The 12,933-nt window shown below is 37.2% G+C and overlaps 1 protein-coding gene across 2 annotated transcripts in view; it reads right to left on the bottom strand.

Moving 5' to 3' along the window:
- The window catches only part of LOC135215150 (uncharacterized), a 115,566-nt gene that overhangs the window by 83,701 nt on the left and 18,932 nt on the right, over window positions 1-12,933 (bottom strand). Inside the window, exon 1 of one of the 2 annotated variants that reach the window (XM_064249594.1) lies at window positions 11,273-11,444. The exons of the other annotated variant lie outside the window; for it this stretch is intronic. The gene's annotated coding sequence lies outside the window, so the exon portion shown is untranslated. Of the gene's footprint in view, window positions 1-11,272; window positions 11,445-12,933 lie in introns of those variants that run through there. 2 annotated transcript variants of the gene reach the window in all.

The following is a 12,933-nucleotide window of genomic DNA, read 5'->3' as shown; positions in this document are numbered from 1 at the left end:
GGGATGGAAGAGGCAATATCAGGAGAAATAGATCTATGGGAACCTTATAAGACTGCTTTGGCCAATTAAGAAGTGAACACACCACAGTCCTGATCAGGGAAGGAAGAAAAGATATTCATGCAATTGGAAAGAATTTAACGGATCCTAAATCCATTCGTTTGGATGATTGATTCTAAATATGCAACTTCAAGTGGAGAGTGTGTATACAGAGAATGGGATAAAAGGCATGGGCAATGTCGATATACAAGCAACATCTGATTAGTTTCTGCTGTACCTGAACATCAACCAGATGCATTACCTGACGTCATTGTAATATCTGCTACTCCCGGAATGGGCAAAACGAGTTCGTTTCGCTTTCTAGTCCAAGACTGGCTCTCCTCTAATCCAACCACGCTTGGAATGGAAAACATCGATCTCATAGTGCCCGTTGTATTGCGACATGTGAGCAGCAATAATATCAAAGATTTGGTTAAGGATGAACTTCTGCACAATGTTGCAAAACATCTGCAACCAGATGACATAATCTCAGCTCTGAAGAATGTTTCCTTGCTTTGGATGTTGGATGGCTATGACGAAGCAAGCACAGAAACCAGAAAAGTGGTCAAGGAAATCGTTCAGAAGTTTCCAGGTTCCAGAATAATGATTACAACTCGAGAAGAATTCAAGAATGAAATTGAAACTGAGGTAGCTTCAGTAGGTCGCTCTTACTCAAGTGTTACTCTTGCTGGGTTTTCTGTTGAAAACATACAAGAATACGCTGAAAAAATAATTTATGCTTCTGTTCAAAATCCACAAAAAAGAAGCGATATACTGAAAGAGTTCATGGCATTCACTGAAAATGAGTACAGTCTGGATATCCTACGTGTTCCTCTATTGCAGCTATCACAATTGTACTGTGGTTCGGCTCCCCTGAAATGCTTCCACATAAAAACAACTTCCTCTCTATTCACTCTGCTTGTTGATCACATGATTCAGAGACTCGTAATACGAGAATCATACAGAGAGTTGAATCAGACCATATCTTCCTTAAAACAGAAACTCAGTAGTTTTTTTGACAGCATTGGCTTTGTTCTTTGGCAGAACTATGATCACTTCATTCTTCACCATTATGAAGTAGACTATTTGCTAGAGAAATGTTCAGAGCTTGGGCTTCCATTTAAGGATTCCATGTCAGCTTTCTTTGTTTATGCTGAAAAGGCTACACCTCTGGGCATCGTAGAAGAATACACAATCATCCATCGTGAATTGATGGAGTTCTTGGGAGCGAGAGCATTTGCCAACAAAATGATCCATGAGGGATGGGATGTGATGGACACTGCTAAATATTTCCTCCAAAGAAAGAGAGAATTATTACTGAAGCATGACCCTTTACATTATAGTCTGCGTGATTTGTACTATAACATAGACAATTTGTCCATGGAGTTGCCTTGTGATAAATACGAGGCCTTCCGTAACGAATGCTTTGTGATGCCAGTACATGTTTTATCAGAAAATATGACAATTGTTTGTTATATGTGTTTTTCAATCCCTTAATGGAAGAAAAAGTAAGTGAGGATTATTATTTACATACCGACGGTTATCTTACAACACGTCAATCAACAAACTTCTGGTGCCACGTAAAAGACAAATTGTTTGGCTCGTGGTTCGCCTATGTTTTGGGATGCCTGAATCTCAGTCGACAGCTGAATGAAGAAAGGTGTGAACAGTTTGCCTTTATTTTTAGTTCATCTAGAGGTCCATTTCTAAACATATCGTACATCTTATTAGGACTGAATGAAGCTGGAGATGATTTATTTGTGAAAAAACTATGCAATTACGTTAATCGTAAAATGTGGGCATTCAGAGATAGTCGTTGGTTTTCACACACAAAAACAGTAAAATTGTTGCAGTACATACAGCCAAAGTCAGTCTTTCTTCATATTTGTAAAGAACTAGATTATCAGCGGCCTGATGGAGTCATAATTTCTAACAGAATTGATTCAACAAGGTTCCTACTTGACTGCATTGAAACATTTGTTAAATACCACTGTGAAATTCACCTTGACCTGCAATACTTCTTCCACAATGCTGACCCAAATTTAGAGCTGACAATGACTTCTCTGGAACGGTTGCTCAGAGGCACTTCCTGTTGCCGACTTGTCACATTCAGAGGTGTGTCGACGACAGTACTCTGGTACTCCTAAAGAGATCTTACTTACCTGAGGGAGTTATCTGATGTACATTGGGGAAGACCTTCGCCATATGGCTGAATTAGTGAAGACGTTGCCTGAACTGAATGTTTTCCGATTAGCTATGGATTTTCGCTGTTGTTCTGGCGAGGAGCTGCCCGTTCTCATTCGAGATGAGGAGGTGGCAGTTCGCGAGCTTTGCGTCATTCTTACTGACGTTTTCAACTACGATCCTGAGCGCGTTGCCTCGGCCCTTAAGAGATTACTTCCAAATCCGTTTCATGTGATCTTACGTGGCAGAATTACGACCTTTGACCTAGAATGGTTACTTCCAAATCCGTTTCGTGTGATCTCACGGGCCAGCATTTCGAACTTTGACGCAGCATTTCGACCTGTTGAGGGAAAGGATATGGACTTACATTACTCGTGTCTTGGAAAATGTTTTGAATGTCAATATCTTACAAGTATTGCTGGAAGCTCCTGACGAAATTTGTCGGTACGTTCGTATCATAAGACCTTGTGTACAAGACTTGGAAAGATTCTCAAACCAGCGCTTCCCCAGTACTACAATAAAAGTCCAATTTGTCGACGCCACAGGGCATGCAAGGAACTAAAGAAACAGGACAAACAGCATACTAAGAAGTATTTTTAAAATTGGAGTGTGTTTATACTTATGCATATTATTATTATTATTATTATTATTATTATTATTATTATTATTGTTGTTGTTGTTGTTTACAATAGTATCATCATATATCATGTGTTAAATGTATATTACTGAAAATGTAATTGGAACCTGGACGATCCACAGATCTCATCGATCTTTTCTTCTCAACGGACAAAAATTTACAGAAATTTGCACAGTAAAGAAAAACATGTATAAGATGTGCCTTACAATTTGAAACTCTCCAGTAATGAGAGCCAGAGTATCAGTTAGCCTCTGTAAAGAGCATCCTGGTGTCATGGTGAGTATATAGCTCCTTTTAGTGCCGAGCTTTTGAACTGCGCTCCTTCCTCGTTGCGTGTGCTAAATAAAGCTGGTCTCGTGCCAGTGCTGCTCTTCTTGCTCCTAGACCTACAGCAGCCTGTGAGTGAAGCTTAATCCTTGCTCCTAGACAGAGCAGCTGAGTGAAGCTTAACCTTGCGCCTAGACAAAGCAGCTGTGAGTGAAGCTTAATCCTTGCTTCTAGACCAGAGCAGCTGTGAGTGAAGCTTAACCCTTGCTTCTAGACAGAGCAGCTGTGAGTGAAGCTTAACCCTTGCTCCTAGACATAGAGCAGCCTGTGAGTGAAGCTTAACCCTTGCTCTTAGACAGAGCAGCTGTGAGTGAAGCTTAACCCTTCGCAGCCTGTGTGTAAAGTTTAACCCTTGCTCCTAGACCTAGAGCAGCCTGTGAGTGAAGTTTAACCCTTGCTCCTAGACATAGAGCAGCCTGTGAGTGAAGCTTAACCCTTGCTCCTAGACATAGAGCAGCCTGTGAGTGAGCTTAACCCTTGCTCCTAGACATAGAGCAGCCTGTGATGTGAAGCTTAACCGTACCAGATGGATGGAGAGTGAGCTCCTTGGGTGAAACGAAGGAGGCTGCAACATCAGCGTATCCTATTGGAGCCATTCTTTCCAGTACTTGGAATCATTCTGCTTTTCATGCATATTCACTTGATGGAAATTCTGTTGATAATTATTATTATTATTGCTATTATTACTAATGGGAATTGTGTTCATATTACTATTGTAAGTAGAATTAGTTGATTAAGAAAGCTAAGTCCTATTTCCAGACTACCTTGGAGCTTGCCTAAGATGATAATGGGGCACTTTGAAGTTACCTCTAGATATTGCATTAATAATGAATGTGGATTAGAAGTTGCAGATGCAATGCTGGAACCGCTAAAAATGATTAAATTATTTAAGCCTCTTTTTCCTTTTTTTCGTCCTTGTTTCTGTGGTTAGATTTCAACTAAGTTGGACTGCGATTTCAAGAGGTGAATTTCCTACGTACTTGTTTCCAATCTCTCTCTCTCTATCTCTCCCGAATACTGAAGATCGGCGATTTCTCCATAACGACTAATCTTCATCTTGGGTAATAATTCTGCACGAGACTAATGACAAACAGCGGAGCTAATCACCCTTGTCGTTGCCTGGTAATGACCTCCTCTTTATAATAATGATTCTCTCTGCTACTGCTGCTGTTGTCGGAGTAACTTTTAAAACGGCAATATGCTCTTCGGTTGCTCCGTTTCGGTGAGTGGTTTTCAGTTGCTCTCGCCGTCGATCGTTTCAAGGTTGCTACGTAAGTCTTTTACCTGTGTGTGTGTGTGTTTTTTTTTTACTGTTTTTATTATTGATGTTGCTTTCGAGGTAAGTGCTGCTGAATAAGAGCCGTTTGCTGCTAAAGGAGGAGGAGGAGGTAAGGAGGATGGAAAGGAGAACATGAAGGAGGATGGAAGGGAAAGGAGGAGGAAGAGGAGAAGGAGGAAGAAAGAGGATGGAGGGGTGGGAAGGAATAAAGGAGGAGAAGTAAGAATGGGGGAAGGAAGGAGGCGGAGGAGGGGGAAAATGTAAAAGGGAAGGGGAAGGGAAAGGGAAAGGAGGAGGGAAGGGAAAGGTAGAAGGAGAATGGAGGAGGAAAAGGAGAAGGAGAAGTAGGATGAGGGAAGGAGGAAGAGGCGGGAAAGGAGAAGGTAGGGGTGAAGAAGAAGGAAAAAAGGAGGAAGAGGAAGGAAAAAAATATGAAGGGGTGCTACTCTAGACGCTCTATAGTAGTTGCTGTAATCATTAGCTCGCTGAAGTTAACTTGATCACCGTAATCTGGAAGCGTCAGGACTTCGGTCAGCAATTACTCATAGTTTATCATTCAAGGAGATAACGAACGAAGATGATTTTCTCCAGTAGGAGGATTTACATACAAGATATTAAAGATCTGGATGGAAGTAGACTGCTGTATTTTATTGTTTTTTTTTTTTTTTTTTTTTTTTTTTGTTTTTTTTTTTTTTTTTTTTTTTTGGAAGGAATTACGTATTATTGTTATTATTCAGAGGATGATCCCTATTCATACGAAACAAGTTCACTACAGGGTCCACTGACTTGAAATTCAAATATCCAAAGAATAAATTTCAGTCTAATTACCCTGTCTTCGACTTCAAAGAACAGATTTCAGTTTAACTACCACTTTTTTCACCTCATGGATAAAGCAGACACCGAGAAACAGAAAAACCAAACGACAGGACATCACAGTCTGTTGGTAGTTACGTCACAGATGGTTGACCATACGTAAAGAGAAAGGGATAGTGTTCACAATACAACACCCGAGAAAAAAAAATCATGTAAAAATGAATAACTAACTCGAATTTCGTTTGAGGAAAAACAGATGTGTGACCACTCCACTCAAGTAATGGTCCAGAAAGTCTTCGGTCCCCTGCTACGGATATTAGGCTGAGAAGCGGCACAGGAGTGATAATAATTAAGCTTCGTGTAATTTCTTATGCTGTTTCAGTATTCAGGCCAATTCCTGTTCTCCTTTACTCCTTCCGTTCAAAATACACACATCAGAGAAGCTTTGCTTGATGCTATTGAATTTTTCATCCTATACTTGTGAAAAATTCCATCTCATTTCTGTGAAATTCCCCATCTTGAATTTGTGGAAATTCCCATCCTACATCTGTGTAAATAACCAGCCCATATTTGTGAAAAAGTCTTAATCCTATATTTGTGAAAATTCCCATCTTATATTTGTGTAACATTACCATCCTGCATCTGAAAATTCTCATCCTTATATTTGTGAAAATTCGCATCCTATATTAATGAAGATACCCATCCTATCTGTGAAAATTTTCATCCAATTTTTTGAAATACCCATCCTGTCTGCTAAAATTCTCATCGTATATAAGTGAAAATACCCATCTTATGTGTAACTTCCCGTCATATCTGTGAAAATTCCAATCCTACATTGTAAAAGTTCCCATCGTAATTGTGAAAATTCTCATCCTACATTCGTGCAAATTCCCATCCCATATCTGTCGATTTCAACTAATCAACTTTTCCTTGAGAAGACCAGGTATATAAGGACGCTCTGAGGAGTGTTTTAACATTGTATTTGTATTTCTTTGCTTGTCCTACATTGTTTTTACAGTGAAATGATCCAGAATCAGATTTGTCAAATGTTTTGTTGAAGATTCACAGAAACCGGCAACTGCATAGCTCAGTGACCCAGTTTCCAAAAGCATTTACAGCTGACTTTTGCCTTGAAGAGAATTTTTCAACAGCTGACCTTTGCCCTTGAAGAGAATTTTGATGTTCCAAATGTTTTTATGTTCCAGAAATAATTTCCAGGTAAACATCAAGGTTAGAGCTGTCAAATCCAGTGGCTGTTGATTCTGCAAAATAAACTAAGCAGTCATCATACCGTGACACAAATTAGAAAGTTGGCTCCTTAGAACGCTTGGGAAACCAACACGTCTTCATTTTCTCACTTAATTCACGAGACTACACAACCCCCCAAAAATGTGTCAAAATGAATTTGTCCTTAAATATGGGTAATAACCGCTGAATATTATTGCCTTAGTGATTCATTCATTCTCATTCTCGTTTGAAAGCGTTTCTTTCTGAAGGACGAATTCCTTTCAAATCTTTCATTTAAGGATAAAAAAAAACACCTCTATTTACTCTGACAAAGCTCTCGTCGACCATTATATTGAAATAAGTACAAAATAGGTTTTTTTTTTTTTTTTTTGAAAGCGTATAACGTCCCTTCACACTCTCAACCACGAAACTTTCAGTCACAGCCCGCTGGTGGCCTGTGTTGTTGGAACTTACAGCTAGAGGGCTGCAATTTGGTAAGTACTAATGGGACTTGAGACTCCGTAGATCGAGAGAAAATAAAGTTCAAAAACTTACCTTTTTTACATACTTCTCACAACATGAAAAGCTTTCTAACAAGCAATTCAAATAGATTTTGTCTTTTAATCTTACTGAGGTATGCCACCCTCCTTTGTTCATTATCCCAGGATGCTGCAATCAACTTCCATATCCTCTTCTTCCATGTCTCCACATTTGATTTAAAAGTTGTCCGTCCACCTGTTGATACAAACAATCACTCGGGTAAAAGTTAAAATATAACCTATATAAAAAAGTATTGGACATAAAATTACTGGTTTTGCAGAGACATTTTCTATATATCATCATTATTCAGAAGATGAACCCTATTCATATGGAAAAGACTCATAGGTTTGAAATTCAAGCTTCCAAAGAATGTGGTGTTCATTTGAAAGAAATTATAGAAGATAACAGGATATACAGAAAGCAGTACTACTACATACAATAAACATTACATGCTAAGGTTTTAAAGCTTTTGAATTCTATTTATTTTTTGTTCAAATAATAAAAATAAGCACAGTTCCTTGAATTGACTACTGTTAATAAATGGAATATCTTGTGATCTAGGAGAACCCATGTAGGAGGTTGATGAAATAATGGATCAAATAATTTAATATATACAGGTAGTCCCCGCCTTACAACGGGTATTCCGTTTCGGAGACGTGTTGTAAACCGCAAATCGTCGTAAGCCGAAAAATCGTCAAAAATCCTAAGAAAACCTTACTAGGGAAAAACTCTCTATCACGAGAGTATATATAATGTTCTAAAGGGTCCACAATAATACAAAGTGTAAAAAATCCGTGTATAATTTTGAACACTTTACAGATTATCTGTAAAGAACAGAATAAACCTTACTTTTAATGCTTTGGCTGTATTAAAAACTATGTAAACTACATTTTTATTGCATTTTTATTCAAAATAACCTTCAAATATTGATTATTTTGCATTAATGGAGTCATATTTCTTCCATATGATCAGCGACGTAACCCTGGAACACGTGTCGTAAACCTGGAAATAATTTCTGATGAATATAATTGAAAACCGCCATAACCTCGGAACGTTGTAAGCCGGGGACTGCCTATTTCTATCTTTCGAACTAGGCTTGAAGAAATGTAGGCTGCCAGGTCAAAGGAAGATCATCACATGAATATCTAATATGAGAAAAGAAAGGAATATTAAAGACTTAACATGAATGTCTAATGAATAAGAAAAAATCTATTAAGTTCTCTAACGCATCATGTGTTGAAAAAATATATTAGCAATCATGACTTTCTTTAATAAATGAGACTGGCTACTAGTAGTCATTGCAACATGAGAGGAAATACCTCCAGGCATAAAGGATTATTCAGCATGAAATTCTAAATATATAAATAAAAAATATGCAGTGGAAACATCACCTTTTGAAACAGATTCATTTCAATTTTAGGATAATCCCTTCGGTCGGTATGAGTCTACACAGTTGCCAAGTTCACGGTACGTGTCAGTGACCCAGTTCATAGCAGCAGCAACGTCATCATTGCTATAAGCGTTGTCCAGCTTGGGTAAACCACCACTCAATTTTTCAGTGAGAGCATCAAGCTTCTTCTTTGCTTCCATGACATCATATTGATGTGAGTCCATTCTTTTGGATATTTTCATGTGGAATTGGGGCCTGCTCTGAATCATCCTCCTAATTTCCTTGTGCTTATTCATGTTCTCGTGCAAGAAATTGAGGTACTTTGTCATGTCCTCCACTAAGTCCTTGGAGGAAAGAATGAGCTCCTGGGTGCTCTGCTTCTGATAGTCGATTAACTCCTGCACACTGTGACTGTCTTTCTCTGTGATGAGTGGCTCCGGGGCCAAGCCAGATCTCAACTTCTTGATGGCAGAGAGGCAGTTTTCCAAGCTGTAATTGACCGGGATGTCTGTCACACTCGTTGCCCTGAACTTTGTGCTGCATAATCGACATGAGAGGCGCTGTGTTTCAATCTTGTAAGTTATGCATTCGCAGCAGAGACTATGGCCGCAGTTCAAGACGCGTGGTCTCGTTGTGTCGCTGTACAGACGATGACACGAGTGACAGTAGTAGCTTTTTTCGTTCCCTATGTTCTGGAAAGAAAGAAATCCTTGTTCAGTAAGAAGACCCTCTTTCCTAGGGATTACTACACAAGCTCGTACCCAGAGTTTTTTGAGGGGGAGGCCGTTTTTCCCAAAACTGAACCTTTTATTCAATAAATGTCATTGCATATATATGTATGTACAAGATGAAGTAATTGAAAATGTTATTTTTGTTATATATTAAGAAGAAAAATTGGGTATGCGGTCTGTGCTATTCTACCCGATTAGATGTTATTCAAAGTAGTGCTGACTTTGGTTAACAGAATATAACATATAATGTTGAAAGTTTGCACTGAAATTCAAGAATATTTCTTCAGTCTTATTGACATCATTTATATTAACAATAACTTGAATTTTACTTTATTTGTTATGTAACATACTTTGACTTGACAAAAAACAACAATTATTCATTACTTTGTAAGTACAGTTCAATGGAAAGGATAGTCACAGAAAGTATGGACTTTCAGAAATTTTTTTGGGTGGGGGTCGGGGGGGGGGGGTTGTTCGACATCCCCCTCAATACAGGCTTGCTACAACTAAAGTTTTTTGAGGTCATGGCCTACTTTAGATATCTCCAAATACCCATGGCCCACTACTTCAGATTTAGAATATAGGATTTGATAAGTTCAAAATACATATATATGGTTCCTGGAACTGGAATTTTACTACATATTACCCCATATTTTTACGCATACTATTTATTTATAATTATTATAGGTCCGGATAAAAGAAAGTATACTTTTATTTTTATATATTAAATTTAAATTTTATTTTTCTTTTTGTCCATGGACCACCTGATAAACAGCCAATGGCCCACTGGTGGGCCATAGCCTACAGTTTGAAGACCACTGACTTAGACCAACATCAACGACAGTGGATAGAAATCTGTGGAGGAACCTGGGGTCCTAGGGAAGGCCCACGTCCTACAAAGGACTTTTGAAGGCTGAAATAATGATGATGATGATGATGAATGACTACAAAAGTAGGCCTATAACACACAGTAAAATATACATGAAAGCTGTGGCACCAAGTCAGGATATAATAACCCTAGTCTTGCTAAAAATGGTTGCAAAACTTTTGAATACCTCCTTCTCTTCTAATAATTCTGTAGGATTCTACAGTGGCATAGACATAAGGGTATCCAGTAAAGCAATAACCGTCATCCTAAAGTCAATCATTTTAATCATTCGCAGTCATTAGTATTCAAAACTCATCTTGTTCTTATACTATACAAGAATCTTTTCAATTTTTTTTGTCACTTTATCGTTGCTGTAGCAATGAAAATAAGTTGATAAAACTTTCAAACAAGCAATTTCACATTTATGAAATGGAATACATTATTATTCATGGAAATTCATTATATATAGTAGATACTTCCATGCCCAATGTAAGTTTACTAAATAGAAACGACAAGCTGTTTGAAAAATTAAAATTAAAAATACCATGGGACAAAAATTCTAATTCCATTTATTATTTATTTAGATTAATTTAGATATTCCTTCTCTATATAACACTGACACGTACAAACATTACAAAAACCCTTTTGCAACGGAAATAAAAAAATATTTTGCCGTAATAATGATTCTTTTCACTGTGAATTCGTGTTTCGTCAGAACTGTTTAATTGTGTCGAAACATACGAAATGGCTGTTCAACCACATTAGTGTCATTCCTTTATTTATATGTAATCATGCTTTCTTTTAAATTTTATTTAATGCATGACGTAATACTGTTTAGTTCATATTCAATTTTGTGGCTTAAACAGTGGTGATGATAATAATATATAATAATAATATTATCGAAATTCTGACGGTCGTTCGATAATACGATAATGTATGAAAAAGATCGAAATATTATGATACCAAGTGTTCCTCAGTGTCGTTTACTCTCCTTTTTTGCGATTAATTTTGACCTTCAGCTCACAAAGATCGAATCAAATAGCTTTTACATTAAGTCCTTCAATATATTTTTATATCAAACCACAAAATAATACTCTCAGTTTGTTAAAATTAGCATCATAAGATTCTATTTTTAAAAATACGACATGGCAACTTTTCCTCCTTCCCTTCCCGCCTCAACACGACCACGAACCGTTTTCAAGTTCTTAGTTACGAGAAAAACATCATTAACGGTACTTACCGACGTTATTCTAAGTTAAACCGATGATCTTGGAGAGCCGAAGAAACGCAGATATAACGAACTTTACGAATTTGGGACAATATACGCGCGACGTCACTTAGACACCGTAAAATAACACAATAAATAACGAGGTGGAGAGCACCTACTTCGTCTCTCAGCTGATGGCAGAGTAGTGTGGACACTCGCTTGAGAAATGTGACGTCATATGTTTATGTTTATTTCTTTGTTTATGTATGAGTAAATATTTCTAATTTACTCATCGTGAAAACATTTTTTTTTATAGCTGATAGCTGATAATGTAAAAATAAAGATTTGTCGTGGGTCTAAAAGATTTATTCCGGATTTAAAAATGAACTAATGGACGATATGTCAGCACTATTGATATAATCTATGGCCAGCACGGTATAGTATACCTACATTGAACAGACATTTTTTTTTTATCAATAAAAGGGTAAATTTATCGAGTTCTGATGTATTAACTCTAATTTCAGTTTATATATAAGTAGCCACATTTGTTTACTTATTAAAATAATATATTACAAGCTATGCAGTTAAGTAAAAGTGTTAGTATTTATGGAAAATATATATATAGAGAGAGAATTGCTGAATTCTTATTATCTTAATGAAATTGGTGTTAATCAACTTCAACAATTCTTATTTTGAATATCAGGAGAGAGAGAGAGAGAGAGAGAGAGAGAGAGAGAGAGAGAGAGAGAGAGAGGCAAACTTGAGGAATACTGTAATGCCTCACTTTACTTATGTACGGTTAACAAGAAGAATTTCCGACCTTTATACTTTTCCTCAAGTAACAATTTTTTGTAGCTGAAAAAAAAATACCAGGAAAACTGCTGTCTGTATCACGGTGAACAGATCCTAAAGCCAGTACGAATAACTCCTACCTTATCGACTTTCACTGTTATATTATTCGTAAATGAGTTCTTTAGAATATATACATCTTCAGCAGCAGAGAGATCAGTGTATATATTCTCTAACATACAAATTTACAAAAGAATATTGAACGTTGCTATTCATGGGTATATTTGTAGGAGTTTTATATACTTCGAAATTTAAAATTCATATTCACGACAATAGAATATATATATATATATATATATATATATATATATATATATATATATATAGATATATATATATATATATATATATAATATAATTCTGTCTTTCTCACCAGACGCCAGGTAGGCCTCCACGCCTGTCAGTTGTCCTGCTTCAGGAACTGTTTCCATTCTTGGCGATCATCATAGAGCCTCACCACATCAACCTCTCGCAAACTGGAGCCTCTCCTTTCTATTCCTCTCTCTATGTTTGGTCTTCCTACCGGTCTCCTTCCTTACGGTGTTCCATTCCAAAAACCTTATTATAGGATATCGTTCCTCCTCCTCCTCTCCTCCTCCATTCTTTAGGTGTATCCAAACGATCTGAGCTGTCATCTCTCCACAAAAATCTAGTATCCCCATCACTTCCATTTCTCTTCTAGTGTCTTCATTTCGTAGAGCCTATCCAGTCTTGTTACACCTTTTATGAGTCTTAGGGCTTTCATTTCAGCTGCTTGAAGTTGGCTTCTAGTTCTTGATGTTAATGTCCATGATTCATGGCCATAAGTCAATATTGGTCTTAAAATAGTGAGGTATATTATGGTT

The sequence above is a fragment of the Macrobrachium nipponense genome, chromosome 5, assembly GCF_015104395.2.
Source record: "Macrobrachium nipponense isolate FS-2020 chromosome 5, ASM1510439v2, whole genome shotgun sequence".
NCBI classification, from domain to species: domain Eukaryota; kingdom Metazoa; phylum Arthropoda; class Malacostraca; order Decapoda; family Palaemonidae; genus Macrobrachium; species Macrobrachium nipponense.
This window is presented reverse-complemented; position numbering and strand designations above follow the sequence as displayed.